General features: G+C 35.9%; 1 long non-coding RNA gene across 1 annotated transcript in view; it reads right to left on the bottom strand.

Moving 5' to 3' along the window:
• Positions 1 to 5,514, bottom strand: part of LOC111086848 — an 11,471-nt gene extending 5,957 nt beyond the window's left edge. The window contains exon 1 of the long non-coding RNA XR_002611570.1: positions 4,559 to 5,514. This is a non-coding gene — a long non-coding RNA (uncharacterized LOC111086848). The remainder of the gene's footprint in view (positions 1 to 4,558) is intronic.
• Between the last annotated feature and the right edge of the window lie 11,991 nt (positions 5,515 to 17,505).

Genomic DNA, 17,505 nt, shown 5'->3' with positions numbered 1-17,505 from the left:
AGTCTTGTAAGTACCATTTGTTTACTAAATGCAACAAAGTGAGAAGTAGTTTTGTAAGTATCATTTGTTTACTAATTGCAACAGAGTGAGAAGTAGTTTTGTAAGTACCATTTGTATACTAAATGCAACAGAGTGAGAAGTAGTCTTGTAAGTACCATTTGTATACTAATTGCAACAGAGTGAGAAGTAGTTTTGTAAGTACCATTTGTATACTAACTGCAACAGAGTGAGTAGTTTTGTAAGTACCATTTGTATACTAAATGCAACAGAGTGAGACGTAGTCTTGTAAGTACCATTTGTATTCTAATTGCGACAGAGTGAGAAGTAGTTTTGTAAGTACCATTTGTATACTAATTACAACAAACTGAGAAGTAGTTTTGTAAGTACCATTTGTATACTAATTACAAAAGAGTGAGAAATAGTTTTGTAAGTACCATTTGTATACTAATTGCAACAGAGTGAGAAATAGTTTTGTAAGTACCATTTGTTACTAATTGCAACAAAACACATTATTCCCTAGTTTGTGTTTCTATACAGATCAATATCTTAGATTGGGGTGGGGGCGGTGCAGGGTAAACCAACTTAACAAAAATTATTACACATATATTTAACCCATTAACATCTTGGTAACACCATATGAAAGTGTCCTGGAGATGTGACCTTCCAGAACAGTGTCGAATTAAACTAACATTCAGTCACACGTGGCCTTAAGTACTTCGTCAAAGTAGTCTTAAATAGAATGTTATTTGACTAAGTCCAAATTACAACTAGTAATTTGGTTGTTAGGGCGCAGTCTGTGAGTCGCGGGTGCGAGTCCCCGTTTCCGAATATGTTCACCTTTTCAGCCTTGGGGCGCTATAATGTGTCGCTCAATCCCACTATTCGTTGTTAAAAGAGTAGCCCAAGAGTTGGCGGTGGGCGGTGTTGACTAACTGCATTCCCTCTAGTTTAACACTGCTAAATTAGGGACGGCTAGAGCAGATAGCCCTCGTGCAGGTATTCAAAACAAACAAACCAAATTTCACTTATTATACTACCCGTCCCAAAGGGGGAAAACCCCAGTAGGTCTTTGACCATTTACTCCCTCTATAATTAAAATTCTACATAACACGTGTGCGACAAAGTAACTTTAAGTAACACGCTCCTTACCATTAATAAATAAAACACTGATTTATTCTTAAATATACACAAGGGATGAAACGTACGTCAAAGTAAGCTTTAAAGGGGTGTACACGCGCATGCGCATTCAACATTTTTCCCTGAAGAAGTGATGCTTTCCGAAAACACTCGAGTTATCCACGAGATGAATTGCACATGAAAACTTAGTATTTACTAACATACACTGGAACTTTGTTTCTAATGATACACTTAAAACATATATTTTTCTAAATACACAGAAGGCGAGCTTGTAAATATTTCAAGGTACTTTCACAGAAGCTTCAAATGTTTATATTAACTCAAACTGGAAACTAACGGTTTTACTTTCACGAGAAACTTACTGTCAAGATTCATTGTTAGAAAAACTTGACATTCAAAACCTAAATGTTATACATTCAGTTTTTATTATCAAGAATAACTTTGTTTGTTTGTAATTAAACACAGAGCTGCACAATGGGCTATCCGTGCTCTGCCCACCCCGGGTATCGAAACCCGGATTCTAGCGTTGTAAGTCCGCAGACATCCCGCCGTGCCACTTGGGGGCTCAGTATTAAAAGGCTTACTAAAAGTTTCTTCAGATAGTCCATCTTGAACTATTTTACGCAAATTAATAAGTTAGCAGTCAATGGGTTTGGAAAGTGTATCTGTTAAAATGTAATTAAAAAATCTGCATCTCTTTTTGTAGAACAAACCCTCTCATATGTGAACTGAAATTATCTCACGATTGGAACCACGCCCAGGCAGGTATTGCAAGCTTTATAGTTGAAGTGAAATGTGCAGTTTTGGTTTCCACACACTTATAAATCGATACTTCTTCAAGCTTTATTGGTAGCTTTTAAGTTCATTTTAAAAGCATCCTTTTGATGTTTCAGTCTAATAGAAATATTTGTCATTTATATGAACTGTGGCCTGATTATTAACAAAAAGAATGTGTATATAAATATAACATATATTTATATTCTCATAAATATACTTATATATATATATATACACACACATACATAATTACATGTTATCAAAACCGTTAGTTAGGGATAAATTAATGCCTTTTGTCACAAATTAAGACCAAGCTTTACAGTCTCTTTTTGTGAATTTATTAAATTTTAGAGTTTCAACAGGTGTATATGTGTGTAGGTAAACACGTGGTCAGAAATTAGGAGAAAATTCTAGTCTTAATTTTATTATTATTATTATTATAAAAATGCTATACTTAGATATTTTTGCTGATTTTTTTTGCTACAAGGTTCTCGCTCCTGTTTTATTATATTTTTACTCTAGTTTTCGTTCTTGTGTTTTTAATTATGCACAAAGCTACACAAGGGCTATCTGTGCTCTGCCCACCACGGGTATCGAAACCCGGTTTCTAGCGTTGTAAGTCCGCAGACATACCGCTGTACCACTGGGGGGGGGGGCAGTTTTCGTTCTATAAGTCGTGAAGTTATATTGTATACTATATATTAAAGTCAGTTTTAATTTGGAAAACGGCCTTTCGCGCTTTGTTGTCATGGTGATACCAACATTTAAGAAAATATTCTGGCTCTATCTCTGTTATTTTAATAACAATACACTTGTAGCTTCTAATTAAACTGGCTACAGCATTATGGGAAACCAATAATTAACTAACAGCGGATAAATACTTGAGACTTTGGGGGAGGGGGTTCTAACGCAGTGTACTATGTAATCAATCTTCAGTGTACTTCTGAAGAGATCTTGTTAAAGATTCTGTAAACTAAGATAAAAAAACAGTTTATATTCTACTCAAACAGAGCATAATCATTAAGTAAAACATGTTATAGAGAACTAATAAAAACACAAAATGTCCGTCGTCATGGAAACATAGAAGTGGAAATATGTACTAATAAAAACACAAAATGTCTGCCGTCGTGGAAACATGTACTAATAAAAACACAAAATGTGTGTCGTCATGGAAACATAGAAGTGGATATGTGTACTAATAAAAACACAAAATGTCTGTCGTGGAAACATGTACTAATAAAAACACAAAATGTCTGTCGTCATGGAAACATAGAAGTGGATATGTGTACTAATAAAAACACAAAATGTATGTCGTCATGGAAACATAGAAGTGGATATGTGTACTAATAAAAACACAAAATGTCTGTCGTGGAAACATGTACTAATAAAAACACAAAATGTCTGCCGTCGTGGAAACATGTACTAATAAAAACACAAAATGTCTGTCGTCATGGAAACATAGAAGTGGATATGTGTACTAATAAAAACACAAAATGTCTGTCGTGGAAACATGTACTAATAAAAACACAAAATGTCTGTCGTCATGGAAACAGAAGTGGGAATATGTACTAATAAAAACACAAAATGTCTGTCTCGTGGAAACATAGAAGTTGATATATGTACTAATAAAAACACGAAATGTCTGTCGTCATGGAAACAGAAGTGGAAATATGTACTAATAAAAACACAAAATGTCTGTCTCGTGGAAACATAGAAGTTGATATATGTACTAATAAAAACACAAAATGTTTGTCGTCGTGGAAACATAGAAGTAGAAACATGTACTAATAAAAACACAAAATGCCTGTCGTCGTGGAAACATAGAAGTAGAAACATGTACTAATAAAAACACAAAATGTCTGTTGTCGTGGAAACATAGAAGTACAAACATGTACTAATAAAAACACAAAATGTCTGCTGTCGTGGAAACATAGAAGTACAAACATGTACTAATAAAAACACAAAATGTCTGCTGTCGTGGAAACATAGAAGTACAAACATGTACTAATAAAAACACAAAATGTCTGCAGTTGTAGAAACATATATCACCAAATCTCAAGTATTACAAGCAAAATTTCAACTCCGAAAAATTACTAACTGAGAAAGCCATTACAATCAAATAAAAGAAACAATAGAAAAACAACTTCTAATCTGCTAAAAACAAACTGTTATCATTGTCATCACTTAACACGCACAATGAAGTCAATCAATGCACAGACCGTAGTCAGTCATTAAAATCCCATTGATTTTTCTCATTTAATAATCTTAATGTTCTAAAGATAATAAAAAAAATAATTATCTTGGAATTAATTCGTTTTCTTAGAAAATGTTTATAATTCATCTCTCCAGCTGACTTGTGCATGTTACGTCTAAGGGATAAATTAGTATTAAGTAAACTACCGGAACAAAGAAACCTGTTCTACTAAGACATTTATACATAGCGTGACAGTTAAAAAAGAAGAGAAAAAAAAGTTGTCTCATTAAAACTTCAGGCAGAACAGTCAACGCGAAATACATACTAGCTTATGGTAATTTTGATAATGGCGCATTTATATATAGTTTTAGAAGCGTAGCGTATTGTATTCATATATTCTAATATAACATTATCTTAGGCCTTTCTTTAGGTGAAATAGATGTAACCTACCGGATGTCTGTTTGGATACATCTTTTCTGAAGTACCTGACGTCGCCACTGTGTATCCGTTGGGTAAGAAGGTTTCACTAAACACGATGTAGCATGTAGTTTTGTTACGAACGTGTATGGTTACACAACACCACAGGGAAGATCACAGCCCTCTCCAGCATGTCTAGGTTTAATCACTACATTCTTACAAAGAACAAAACGTGATCCCACGATCAACAACTTGCCGCTTCGAGTTCAAACTCCACTTGTGCTCGCTAGCCCTTCAATCCACTAGTGAGCTGCAGATTCAAAATGGAGAACAACCATGAACACAAAGGATCTCGAAATTTCACCACAGTTGAAAGCTCAAGTAAATGGCAGCCAGCATGTCCGTGGGGAAGAACGCCACACGACACGAGGGGTCGGACACCCTGGCGGCTTGGCTGTTACTACTACTACTACTACAGACTCACACGTAGTTCCCCATAACGCGGAGACCCAGTAGATCCACATACTAAAATATGGTACACAATGATTGGCCTTATCAACAAACATGACTCTTCTCAAACGGGGCTTGAAGCAGCCCACGTGGTTCGGCGTGGTCTGCACACACTTTTACCCAATCGAAAGTCACGAATCGAAAAATGACATAGCTAAAATGTACGTTGCTATAACAACCATGTTTAGACAGCTGTCTATCAAAGGCACGTGCTATTGTAGTTCCGCCCACATCCGAGTCTTGCCTCAGGTAATATTGAGTCAATGCGGGCCGTTTATTTCTTTTGAGGCGACTACGTATCATTCTGACGAAAACCTCTCGAAAACGGGCCGCTAGATAAAGGCCGAAAGAAAGGAAAAGTGCTGGTAGTGCAAGTTATCATCGCTATTCGAACGAAAACAAACTTTGTCCGATCTATTTACTCTTCACTGGAGGTTCGGCTACGTTGATAGCTCCCCAGAATTAATGGCGAAAACAGGCTACAGCATCACTGGACGTGTAATAACGAGAATGAGTTCCCTGAAGGCGACGGATGATATCAACATGCTACTTCAGCATTCACAATTGAGTAATCATGCGCATTAAAAGCTGTCGTTTATTGAAACATGATACATTTAACACACAACGGAATGAGCCACTTCATAAGGGTGGGGGTGGGGGGAGTCTCTTTGTTAAGTAGTTTTTGTATTGTATCTAATTTGATTCTTTTGTTTCCATGTTCATAAATTATAAAGACCTGTATCTGTGGTGGGAAACACAGTTTAGCAACCAGCAACCAACATTTGGAGAGTAGTGGAAAATAAAAACAACTTAATAACTAGCAACCAACATTTAGAGCGTAGTGGAAAACAATAACTTAGCAGCTAATAACCAACATTTGGAGAGTAGTGGAAAACAAAAACAACTTAGCAGCTAGCAATCAACATTTAGAGCGTAGTGGAAACAATAAGTTAGCAGCTAGCAACCAACATTTAGAGAGTAGTGGAAAACAACAACATCTTAATAGTCAGCAATCAACATTTAGAGCGTAGTGGAAAACAATAACTTAGCAGCTAGCAACCAACATTTAGAGCGTAGTGGAAAACAACAACTTAATCGTCAGCAATCAACATTTAGAGCGTAGTGGAAAACAATAACTTAGCAGCTAGCAACCAAGATTTAGAGAATAGTGAGAAACAACAACTTAGCAGCTAGCAACCAACATTTAGAGCGGGCTAGCGCAGATAGCCCTCGTGTGGCTTTGCGCAAAATTCAAAACAATTCACAGTTCGTCAATAGTTGGTGGTTTGTTACCCAATACGCACGTTTGTTATTAAAATTTAACGCAATCAAAATATGGAAAAAGTTCAACATTTAGGTGGACGGTCTCAAACCGTTCATTATAGAGGTGATATGGGTTTAAACTTAATGCGCTGAAAATTCGTCTATACGGGTGGCCTTGAGCTCGTATGAGGTATTAAAACAATGTATCGATGGACTATTTACATTCGAACTAAGTAATCACACTATCTGTAAGTAACGAAAGGGTGTAACACTCTGCTGGTTCGCTGGTCTTCTTTTGAGGTTTGGAATGGAATGACCATGAGAAATATATATATATACATTGAAATAACTGCATTAATATTCGTTTCAGAAAACTTCTAGTCATTTGCATTCAATTGATACAATACAGTATAAACCACTGACTGACCTTCACTACTGAGTTCTTCAACAGAGTGTAAAACAAAAGATCTAAACAATAAATCGTGACTATAGAACTTATTATTTGAGTTCCTCTATTTAGCTTATAGTTATTATACATACAGTAGCACTTTTATTCAGGTAAACCAGTTGTATTTTATCATAGTGTTCTGTATTCTAAATGTTTCTAAGTTATTCTTATTCTTTCACACTACGCTCTAAATGTTGATTGCTGGCTATTAAGTTGTTGTTGTTTTTCCACTGATAGGGAGCTCGACTCGCAATTTGTGGGTCACGGGTTTGAATCCCCCCCCCCCAAAATATGATCGCCCTTTTAGCCATAAAGGGGTTATAATGTGCGGTCAATCCCACTATTCTTTAGTAATAAAATATCCTAATAGATGGCAGTGGGTAGTAATGACTATCTGACTTCCCTCTAGTCTTACTTACACTGCTAAATTAGGGACCCACCTGGCCATGTCCACGAATGTGATCACGATACTGTATCAAGAAGTTCAGTTGTCATCAGTTCAAATAGATGGATGAAGCTGAACACTTCTCAACAGAATCATCTAAAGACGCGATAACTGTCTTTAATAGTTAGAATGTTTAAAGCAGACTGTCATGACAACAATAATTACTAACACATGTTAGTAGAAATAGCTAACACGTGTAAAACATGATAATGATAAATGTGGCATGAATTAAGCACATCTAAAGCACATCTAGAAGATATCAATTGGCATCACATGGCAGCAGATGTTTATAAGGGATGTAGTAACTATATCAATTAACATTTGCTCATTAGGAGAGTGATTATAGTAATTAACGCGCACAAAGAAAAGTATTAGGGATAATGACTTGACAATTACAACGTGGTGTAAAGAGGGACATTGTGGTAGCTAAAATAGCACGTGTAATACGACGTTAGGACAGCTAGAATGGCTTAACAATTAATTACAACGTGATGTAAATATGGGCACTGTAGCAGCAATAACAGCATGTGTAAAGTACGACCTTAGGACAGCTAGAATGGCTTAACAATTAATTACAACGTGATGTAAAGATGGACATTGTGGCAGCTATAATAGCATGTGTAAAGTACGACCTTAGGACAGCTAGAATGGCTTAACAATTAATTACAACGTGATGTAAAGATGGACATTGTGGCAGCTATAATAGCATGTGTAAAGTACGACCTTAGGACAGCTAGAATGGCTCAACAATTACAAAGTGATGTAAAGATGGACACTGTGGCAGCTATAATAGCATGTGTAAAGTACGACTGTAGGACAGCTAGAATGGCTTAACAATTAATTACAACGTGATGTAAAGATGGACATTGTGGCAGCTATAATAGCATGTGTAAAGAACGACCTTAGGACAGCTAGAATGGCTTAACAATTACAATAAGATGTAAAGAGAGACACAGTGGCAGCTATAATAACTGAAATAATTAACAAGAGAAAAGTTCAACATTATAAAAATGATAAACGCGTATAAAGCACGAGAGTATGATAGCTTTCACGACAGTAGGAATTACCATATACAAAGCAGGAGGTTATGAGGGCAGTTTGTCAGGTCATTACAACAGATGTAACGACTATAATAAGTAAAACTATAATGACTGCAGTAATTAGCACATTGAGAGTGGTGACCAAACAACAATTATAATAGTCGGAATAATTGGCACATATAAAATAGGAAGTTATGGCAACAACGACCAAATAGGGCATTAAGTAACTTAAAGTGATTACAGTAATTACTGTATGACGATTGTTGCAACTAAAATGATTATAGTAGCTAACCCTTGTACAACAAGATTTATGACGACTGATATGATAATTGTAATAACAGAAACGCGTAAAGTACGATGTTATAACGACTCTATTAACAACACGTGCAATGAATGCAGTAATCAACATATATAAATAATGACTCTAATAATTAACGCTGTAATACTCAATATGTTTAAAGATGTATTATAAGGACAGCTTCAGTGAATTTAATAAATACTGAGGGTTGAGAACGTTATATTAAAACAATTTTGGAACTTCACCACGTCTTTACAATCTATGTCGCCACGTCCCGTCATGCCCTATCTGACGACCGTTCTTCTATAAATAGCCCTGCAGCACAGTTTCCATTGCAAAATGTTCCATTTTGTCGTCATGTCCAAGGTGCGCCAAACCTCCCTGCAGGCGTTCCACAATCCAACTAGTGAACGTGGACGACGACTTCCAAGCGTCCATTTCAACAGTCCGATCGCATCAAAGTCCTTAAACCCTGCGTCCGGTGACTTGACCGGCATGCCCTCGTATGGAATAGCATGAATATCCGTTTCATTCCTCGGCTGCTTGAGGTATGCAACAGTTAAATCGGAGGTGTGATTGGAAGCCTTATATTTGTGAATGCATACACTATTGGCCTTTTCTTTTTGCAGATGGAGATCCTTCCTCATTACGTTTCGAATTGTTGCTTGGGGCACGTGAATGGCTTTTGCCACTCACCTTTCTTGGTGATTCTGGTGATCCAAGTCGGTTCCATTCCCTGGTTTTCCGATACCATTAAGTATGAGGGATATCTCTAAATTCTTAATCTTCTATCTGAACATATTTTTATGATCTCAGAGTAAGAATATTTTGCGTCGGAAAGGGTTATTACACGTCGTTCCGAAAGTTGTCAGTTTTCGATTGCATCACACTACCTACGTAACGATAAACAGGATTAAAGTGTAGTTCTGAAACACGCCATTCTACTGATATTTTAGATCTTATTAGTATAACGTACTCGGTACTCTGTAACCTATCTCTATACTCCCGGATAAATTATGTTTCAAGGTCCAAGATTTTTTTTTACCATTTCTGTGCTGCCTCAATTCGAAAATATTGCGCTAATATGCAGAAAACAACAAACAAACAATAAAAATCACGGCAGTGATGCTTTCGAAACTAAAAAACTGGCTGGATTATATGTAAAATCACCAATGGTAAATTTGAGATTTTGTCTCAAGATTTTTGGGTATAGAAAATAAAACTTCGACATGTTGTTCGAGATAAACTGTTCTGTAGTTTTCTTTCGACAGTCTTCAAGCCGCCCTGTATTATTTCAAGCTGTATTGTGTAGATAGTTATAGCAGCTATTCTTACATTTCAAGCAGTTAGAAGATACTTAAAGCTAACATTGAAATAAATGTTCTTTATTTATTGTATTTCGGTGTTTATTTCCAACATCTAAAAATAAACACCGAAATAAATGTGTAGCTACTTCACGGTTAATAGCAGAGAGCTTAGGACTGACAAGAAACTCGAAAATCATACTTAAATATAAAAACAGCATAGCGACAGCTCGTTACTTTCAAAAATCTGTTATCTCCTAATTAATCACGTAAAAGCATAGCTGATTGGCCAACTTCAAACAGATCGAGTTTGTTTTTGTTTTTCTTGACTTTTATAAAATAAATAACAAATTTGTTGAGTCACTGAACAAATGTTACAGTTTTGTTAAAACACAAACGTGTCTCGTGTGAATCTAAACATAGCATGTAGCTGTAAAATAAAGCAATCAATGTGGCTCGTCTGTGAAGCGACCATTTAAGTAAACGTTACCTCTTTACACGTGTAGTGGTAATTCAGGGCGAAATAGAGAAACAGTTTTACGACGATTGAATCTTTTTTTATATTTACGTTTTTAATGAAAAAGACTCGAGTGTGCACCTAGAATGTGAAATTATTTTTTCCCTCTTGTTTGTACCCCCCCCCCCCAGTGGCACAGCGTTATGTCTGCGGATTTACAACGCTAGAAACCGGGTTTCGATACCCGTGGTGAGCAGAGCACAGATAGCCCTTAGTGTAGCTTTTTGATTGATTACAAACAAACTCTTGTTCGTAATGAAGTGCTCACCACCATGACATAAGACTAGATCAAGTAAACAATATTTTACTGAAAACGCCAGAAACTGAAAGCCAAGTTTATATATAGTAAGCAACAAGAATGACGTACTAGCTGAACAGACAAGTCATTTTTTTATTATTATTATAATAGCTTTAGCAGAATTAGTACTTAAATTGGGTACAGTTCCAAGAAATGGTAAGTTACCGTGCTTGAGCTACTTCGGGTATTACATGTTTATAATACACGAGAGCGCTCATGGCGACATCTCATTTTTTGTCATCTTTCATCGAGGCTGAACTTATCAAAATATACATTAAATGTAAAGCTAAAACTATTTGCAATCGCTTTGAAGTGATACATATTTTCAACAGAAAGAACTAGAATATTCTACTCATTGTGAAATGAGAAGTGATAAGGGACGAAGATGACTTTCTTTCAACGTTGTCAAAACCAGTGCAATTAATATTCCATTACAGCTTACTCGCGTATTTTAAACATTGTATAAATCATTAGTTTAACATATTGCGATCTAGCAAGCTGAAAACAAAAAAATAAAACCGTTTTCATCTTCACGCATTTGTTTGTATATGTGGAACTCTTCACTTTCAGTTTAAAAAAAATATAGTTAAGTAAATTAATTACTTATGTCAAAAATTCACAAGAAAGTACAAACGTTGTTAATCTCCGATTTTTCTGCTCCTCAGTGGCTCAGCGGCATGTTTGCGAACTTACAACGCTAGAAACCTGGTTTCGATACCCGTGGTAGGCAGAGCACAGATAGCCCATTATGTAGCTTTATGTTTAACTTAGAAACAAACCCCGATTTTTTTTCTTTGCATTTTTGCGGACTTACAACGTTAGAAACCTGGTTTCGATACCCGTGGTAGGCAGAGCACAGATAACCCATTGTGTAGCTTTATGTTGAACTTAGAAACAAACCCCGATTTTTTTTCTTTGCATGTTTGCGAACTTATAACGCTAGAAACCTAATTTCGATACCCGTAGTGGGCAGAGCACAGATAGCCCATTGGGTAGCTTTATGTTGAACTTAGAAACAAACTTTGATTTTCTTTTCTTGTAAGACTTCTTCACTAAATTAAAAATTAAAACGCTCACTTTGCGAAATATAGTGTCTTTTCCGCGTGATGTCAGTGTTAAAAGAAACCTCTACTCAATTTTATCCATCCGAAGATTTTTGAAATAACACAGAATGCCTATCTTCGTTTTATGCTTTTGTTTCAGGTATATATAAGATCAACGATTTTCCAATGCTTGTAAATGACAAGTCAAGATCCTCAAGTCAATGCACAGTTCAAAACGTTCAGGGTTTCAATCTGATTTCAATGCCTTCATCAATCAAACAGTATGCAATCTGTCATCAATGACTTCTTTTAAAATTTTGAAGAATGAACGTTTTCATTGGCCTGAAACTTCTTGTTTGGAACTTCTTAGGCATCTATACAAATTTGAGGTCAGGCTTAAAGGTGCTCCTTGCAACTGTGAGCGTTAGATCTAGTGCACTTGAAAACCAGGATAAAATATGTAGAAAAGCACGTAAAACCACTTTGAGCCAAGTATTCCACTAAATTGATCTCCACTATACAGACTCTGTAAGGAGCTCATTACACTATCTTGACGTAGTTGGTCTTGTTGCAAAGTAAAAAAAGGCGATATTTGTAGATAGACAATACTTTGAAATAGCATATTGTTGGAGTCCATCGTGATGTCAAGGCGAGGATGATGATGTAAACAATGTATTATTAAAATTTCCTGCAAGTGGTAACATGAACAAAGCAAAACGACATTGTCATATGTAGTATAATCTTGCTATATCAGTTTTTAGATCTAATTTAAAAAAATGCCCCCCAGTGGCAACAACAAGAAGAATAATTCAAAATTTAGAAATTAGTCTAGCTTTTATCTATTTATGTTTTTTTTATGTGTAATTTAAGAAATTCCCTTTTTACGCTTTGACTTTTAATAGAACTTTAATATTTTGTAATAAATATATGTTTTGTTAAAATTTCTCCATTATTCTTTAGACCAGCAGATTACCCACTACTTATTGTTTGTTTTTGTTTTTTGTTTTTTGGAATTTCGCGCAAGGCTACACGAGGGCTATCTGTGCTAGCCGTCCCTAATTTAGCAGTGTAAGACTAGGGGGAAGGCAGCTAGTCATCACCACCCACCGCCAACTCTTGGGCTACTCTTTTACCAACGAATAGTGGGATTAACCGTCACATTATAACGCCCCCACGGCTGAAAGGGCGAGCATGTTTGGTGGTATGCGGATTCGAACCCGCGACCCTCAGATTGTTGAGTCGAGCGTCTTATCCACCTGGCCATGCCAGGCACACACTACTTATTAAACGTGTAAAAAAACAAAACGGTTGTACAAGAATGTTTCATTGTTTCTCCTGGTGTTCAGTTAGTGTAACTTAATGCAAATTTATTTCCTCAATTATTCATGTTATTTTCAGGAGAAAAAAGAATAAAAAAGTTTAATGTGCCGAAAGATATATAACTTCTATTTCAAGCACTCTGCGATGGTATATTTAACACGAATGGTATCTCTTATGCTATGTTTTGGTGTTACAAGCAGATTTTCAGAACGTTCTCCGAACTTAGCCGTTTGAAAATTACATACTTCGAATATTCGGAGAATAAGTTTAGTAAAATACTGTGATCGATTGCTTGTAGGCTTTCAACGTTTTCTGCCTCCCAAAGTAATACAATTTCTCTGTTCTCAGCGGGCACTACTAAGAACTAACTGAACGTGGCATCTGTTCAACGAAGAATACACCTGTTCAGTTTTTAAAAACGATCCACTGAATTATTCATGAATTGTTTTCCGATCCCCTTAGACCCTCTTGTGTCAGTGTCATTTAGACTTTGTTCCAAGACAATTCTGATGAGTTAGCGTCATCAGAATACCTGACACACAGACGGGACTAAATTAAATGCAAGCTCTTTTGAATTGTTTGTTGGTTGTGTTTGAAGTGTCGCAAAGCAACAGAAAATCTTTCAACCTTTTAAAGCTGAGATTTGCTGAATAGTTCCATACTGACTGGTCCTGTGTTCTATCTAGTTTTGAAGGTTCCGTTTCGACCTTTGTGCTGAGTTCTCCATATATAAATAATGGGCTTAGACCTATTATTTACACAAAAAAGCATATTTTATTTACTACAGAACATATTTTTTTTACGGTCAACGGTAAGCTTTTTCATACAAACGAAAAGTTTGAAATCCCTAACTTGCAATCCTGTGTATTTGAGTTCTACACCAATACATGTTTCTGTGTGTGGAACTGAGGGGGGGGGGTTATATTTGAAACTTACGTTTGATATCATTTAAATATTTATTATACAACCATCTATCAGGTATTCGTAAACACTTTTTTTTTTTTTGTTTGACTTTTAACTGATGAAGGATGTATATAAATGTCTGTAATATATAGACTGACACAGAAATAATGTTGAATAAGGCAATGCACTATCTGGGGTGATTAAAGTCCTTTGATATTTAATGACACCTGTTAGTTTAGGCATCTTAAACAACGTACACATGCACGTATCCTCAAGCCAAAAAAAAAAAAGATCCAGTTGAGGATTTTATTTTTTTTGTTTATTGTTAAGAACAAAGCTGTTTTTGTTTGTTCATTGTTAAACACAAAACTATACAAAGAGCTACTTGTGCTCTATCAATCGTGGTTATCGAAACCTGATTTTTAGCGTTATGAGCCCAGAAACTTACTGTTGAGCCCCTAGGGGATTTCTGGTAGCGAGACAGAGGTTATGTTAGGTAACAGTTACTTCACTGGACCTTAGCCCCCCCCCCCCCAGTGGCACAGCGGTATGTCTGCAGTCTTACGACGCTAGAATCCGGGTTTCGATACCCGTGATGGGCAGAGCACAGATAGCCCATTTTTTCATTTTTTGCTTAATTACAAAACAAACAAACTAGACCTTATGTTTACAGTATTGTTTCAATCGAGAACAGAATAACGGTTATCTACTAGTGTATCATTTTGGGGGTGGCACGCTGGTAAAAAAATAAAATACTCTAAGTTATTAAAATTAATCAAATTAATGAAAAATTGAATAGAACTCGCATCATTACAGAGTAATTTTCAGTTTTAAAAGGATTTGCTGGAATGAATTTTCAGGCGCCTTATTTTAAGATATTAAACTTAAGATTAACATATTACACACGATAAAACATTGTTCTTGGCTAATGATATAATTTAATTTCTTAACTGCTTCATTACCGATTATCTCTGCTTTGATCTACGATTATTCTTGGCTTTAAGAACGAAAATCTTGTTCCGATTTGTGTGTAAGGGAGTTGATTTTTTTTGTTTTAACGCAAAGCTACAAACTAGCTACGGGAATTGACCTCGAATTTGATAGTTATAAATTCTAGCACTTTCCGCCGAGCAATCGGGAGGGACTACGTGTATAAAGAGAAAGTCTATGTTGTTGTTTTTTCCATTAGTTTCTGATAGAATATATATTAATTTTATATTATTAAAAGTATGAATCACAAAATAACTTCTCTGTATTAATTTGCTTTAAAAGTTTTGGATTGGTAGTTTTATTGTTTGTCGTCCATCTCAATGTATGGCATGTAAAGAAAACAAGTGTGCTGTCCTTTTTTTTTTCTCTCTCTCAATAACTAGTAATGGATTGTTCTTAAAACAATTAAACTCTCCCGGTACATACTTTATTTTAATAGTTTGATGCCAACTTTAATAATATATCATTCCTCGTGTTTATCTGAGTGTGTGTTTAATTATTTCTCTAATTCTTTTATATACTAAAGATAAATCCAGATCTTCGAAGTGCTAATCTTTTAAACAGTACATTTAAAATTACAGCAGACAACGTTTGCTCTCCATGGTTTTCACCTAGGGCGACATTAATTAAATAGAACTTAGCTGCAATCAAGTTATTGTTTCTTATTTTAATTAGAAGTACACACACGCTCATTTGCTGCCATGCCCTAATTAATCTAGCAGACTACCTCCCCAGTTAAGACAGACGAGGAGAAGTTCCGTATAATGAGGCTGAAAGGGACCGATGCTCATTTACCGTAGAAATTGAGAAAGGTAGTCTTTAATTAAGTTTATTGGTTGCAAACATTACAATGAAATTAATTTGCAGAAAACACTAATTACGGTTTCTAACAAAACAAATAGCGTTTGTTAATATCACATCAAAAAACATTATAACATTTGTGTATACACATACATATATATACATAGCTAGACTGAATTATAAACTTTGGACTTAATACCTATTAGAATTTGTTTTGTTCAATTCTGATGGCATATTTAGAGGCAAACTTAAACGTACTCAAAAACAAAATTGAATTTTGTCTCCATCTCATTTGGAAATGTGTATTTCGTCTCTTACCCCCCCCCCCAAAAAAAAAAGAAGAGAGAAACAAAAACGTTAGATACAGAGCTCAAAATAATTATAATAATTAAAGTAATTTTCTATATTCTAATTATGACAAAGCACAATTACTTTTATTACATGATGTAAGTGACATCTTTGAATTCATTTGTGTATAAAACATGCGATTTTTCATTTACATTTCAGATATCATGCTGTAGAAAAAAAACAGAGCAGAAAACGAAGAGTTTTTCCTAGTGAAGAGTTTGGAGATCAGCAGAGTATTAAGTTAAGACACCTAGACTGATAGTAAAGCATGGTTAGATCCCACTAAAGGCATTTAGACGTTTCTATGATATGGGGACACTAAGTTGCCCCCCAACCATATCAATACTGCAGAGCAGCAACTGGGCGTTAAATCAGCATGCGAAAGACCAGAAATAGGTTTCATAAGGGTTTGCCTCTATGCCAGGTGGCCAAGGGTGTGCTTCCACTATCTGATCGCCATTCAACAACTCGTTTTCAGTGGTATCAAGACCATGTGGATTGACAAACGACGTGTGGGCGAATGTCTTTCTCACAGATGAATCACTCTTTACTCTGTAGCCAGATACTGGATGTGTTCGCACGTGACCAGTTCCAGCTCCAATTTTACGAAGGGAAAACACGCATATGGCAGTGGTGACATACTGGTTGCGCAGGGATTAGAATTAGTGGCCACACTGATTTTTCTGTGCTACGACATGGCATTATAAATTCTAAAAACTTATGAGTGAAATTAAAAATATATATATAACAATATGTTCACCACATTATATCTGCTATTTCCAGTGTCCATCGCCCGCTACCAGGGCACATAGTATCAGCTGGGATAAGAGTAACTCAGTGATTGAGACGTTATTTATGTAGAATGTTCTTCTAACCACCGTGCTCAACTGTTTAACAACTTACTGCAATTCCAACTGCGTAGTTATGGACAGGTTTGTTCTTGAATTTCGCGCAAAGCTACACGAGGGCTATCTGCGCTAGCCGTCCCTAATTTAGCAGTGTAAGATTAGAGGGAAGGCAGCTAGTCATCACCACCCACCGCCTACGCCAACGCATAGTGGGATTGACCGTCACATTATAACGCCCCCACGGTTAAAAGGACGAGCATGTTTGGTGGGATGGGGGTTCAAACCCGCGACCCGCAGATTGCAAGTCGAGCGCCCTAACCACTTAGCCATGCTGGGCCCTTATGGACAGGGATTGAATAGTAGATATTTGCATATCAAATCACATCACTGGTCATTTGACATTTGTTTTGTGAAAAAATAGATTCAGATGTACATTAATATCATTTAATAGTAGTAGTGTTGCACTTTTCATGGTTATAATATAGAGGTCTCTGATTATGCCTTAATTAGTCTGAGTAGTGTATTTTGTTGCATCAAAAAATCATATAAATGTAATATACAAACATATACACGTTCGCAATTAACTAATGTATATGTTTTTAAC

Source organism: Limulus polyphemus, unplaced genomic scaffold, assembly GCF_000517525.1.
Source record: "Limulus polyphemus unplaced genomic scaffold, Limulus_polyphemus-2.1.2 Scaffold1485, whole genome shotgun sequence".
In the NCBI taxonomy this organism is placed as follows: domain Eukaryota; kingdom Metazoa; phylum Arthropoda; class Merostomata; order Xiphosura; family Limulidae; genus Limulus; species Limulus polyphemus.
This window is presented reverse-complemented; position numbering and strand designations above follow the sequence as displayed.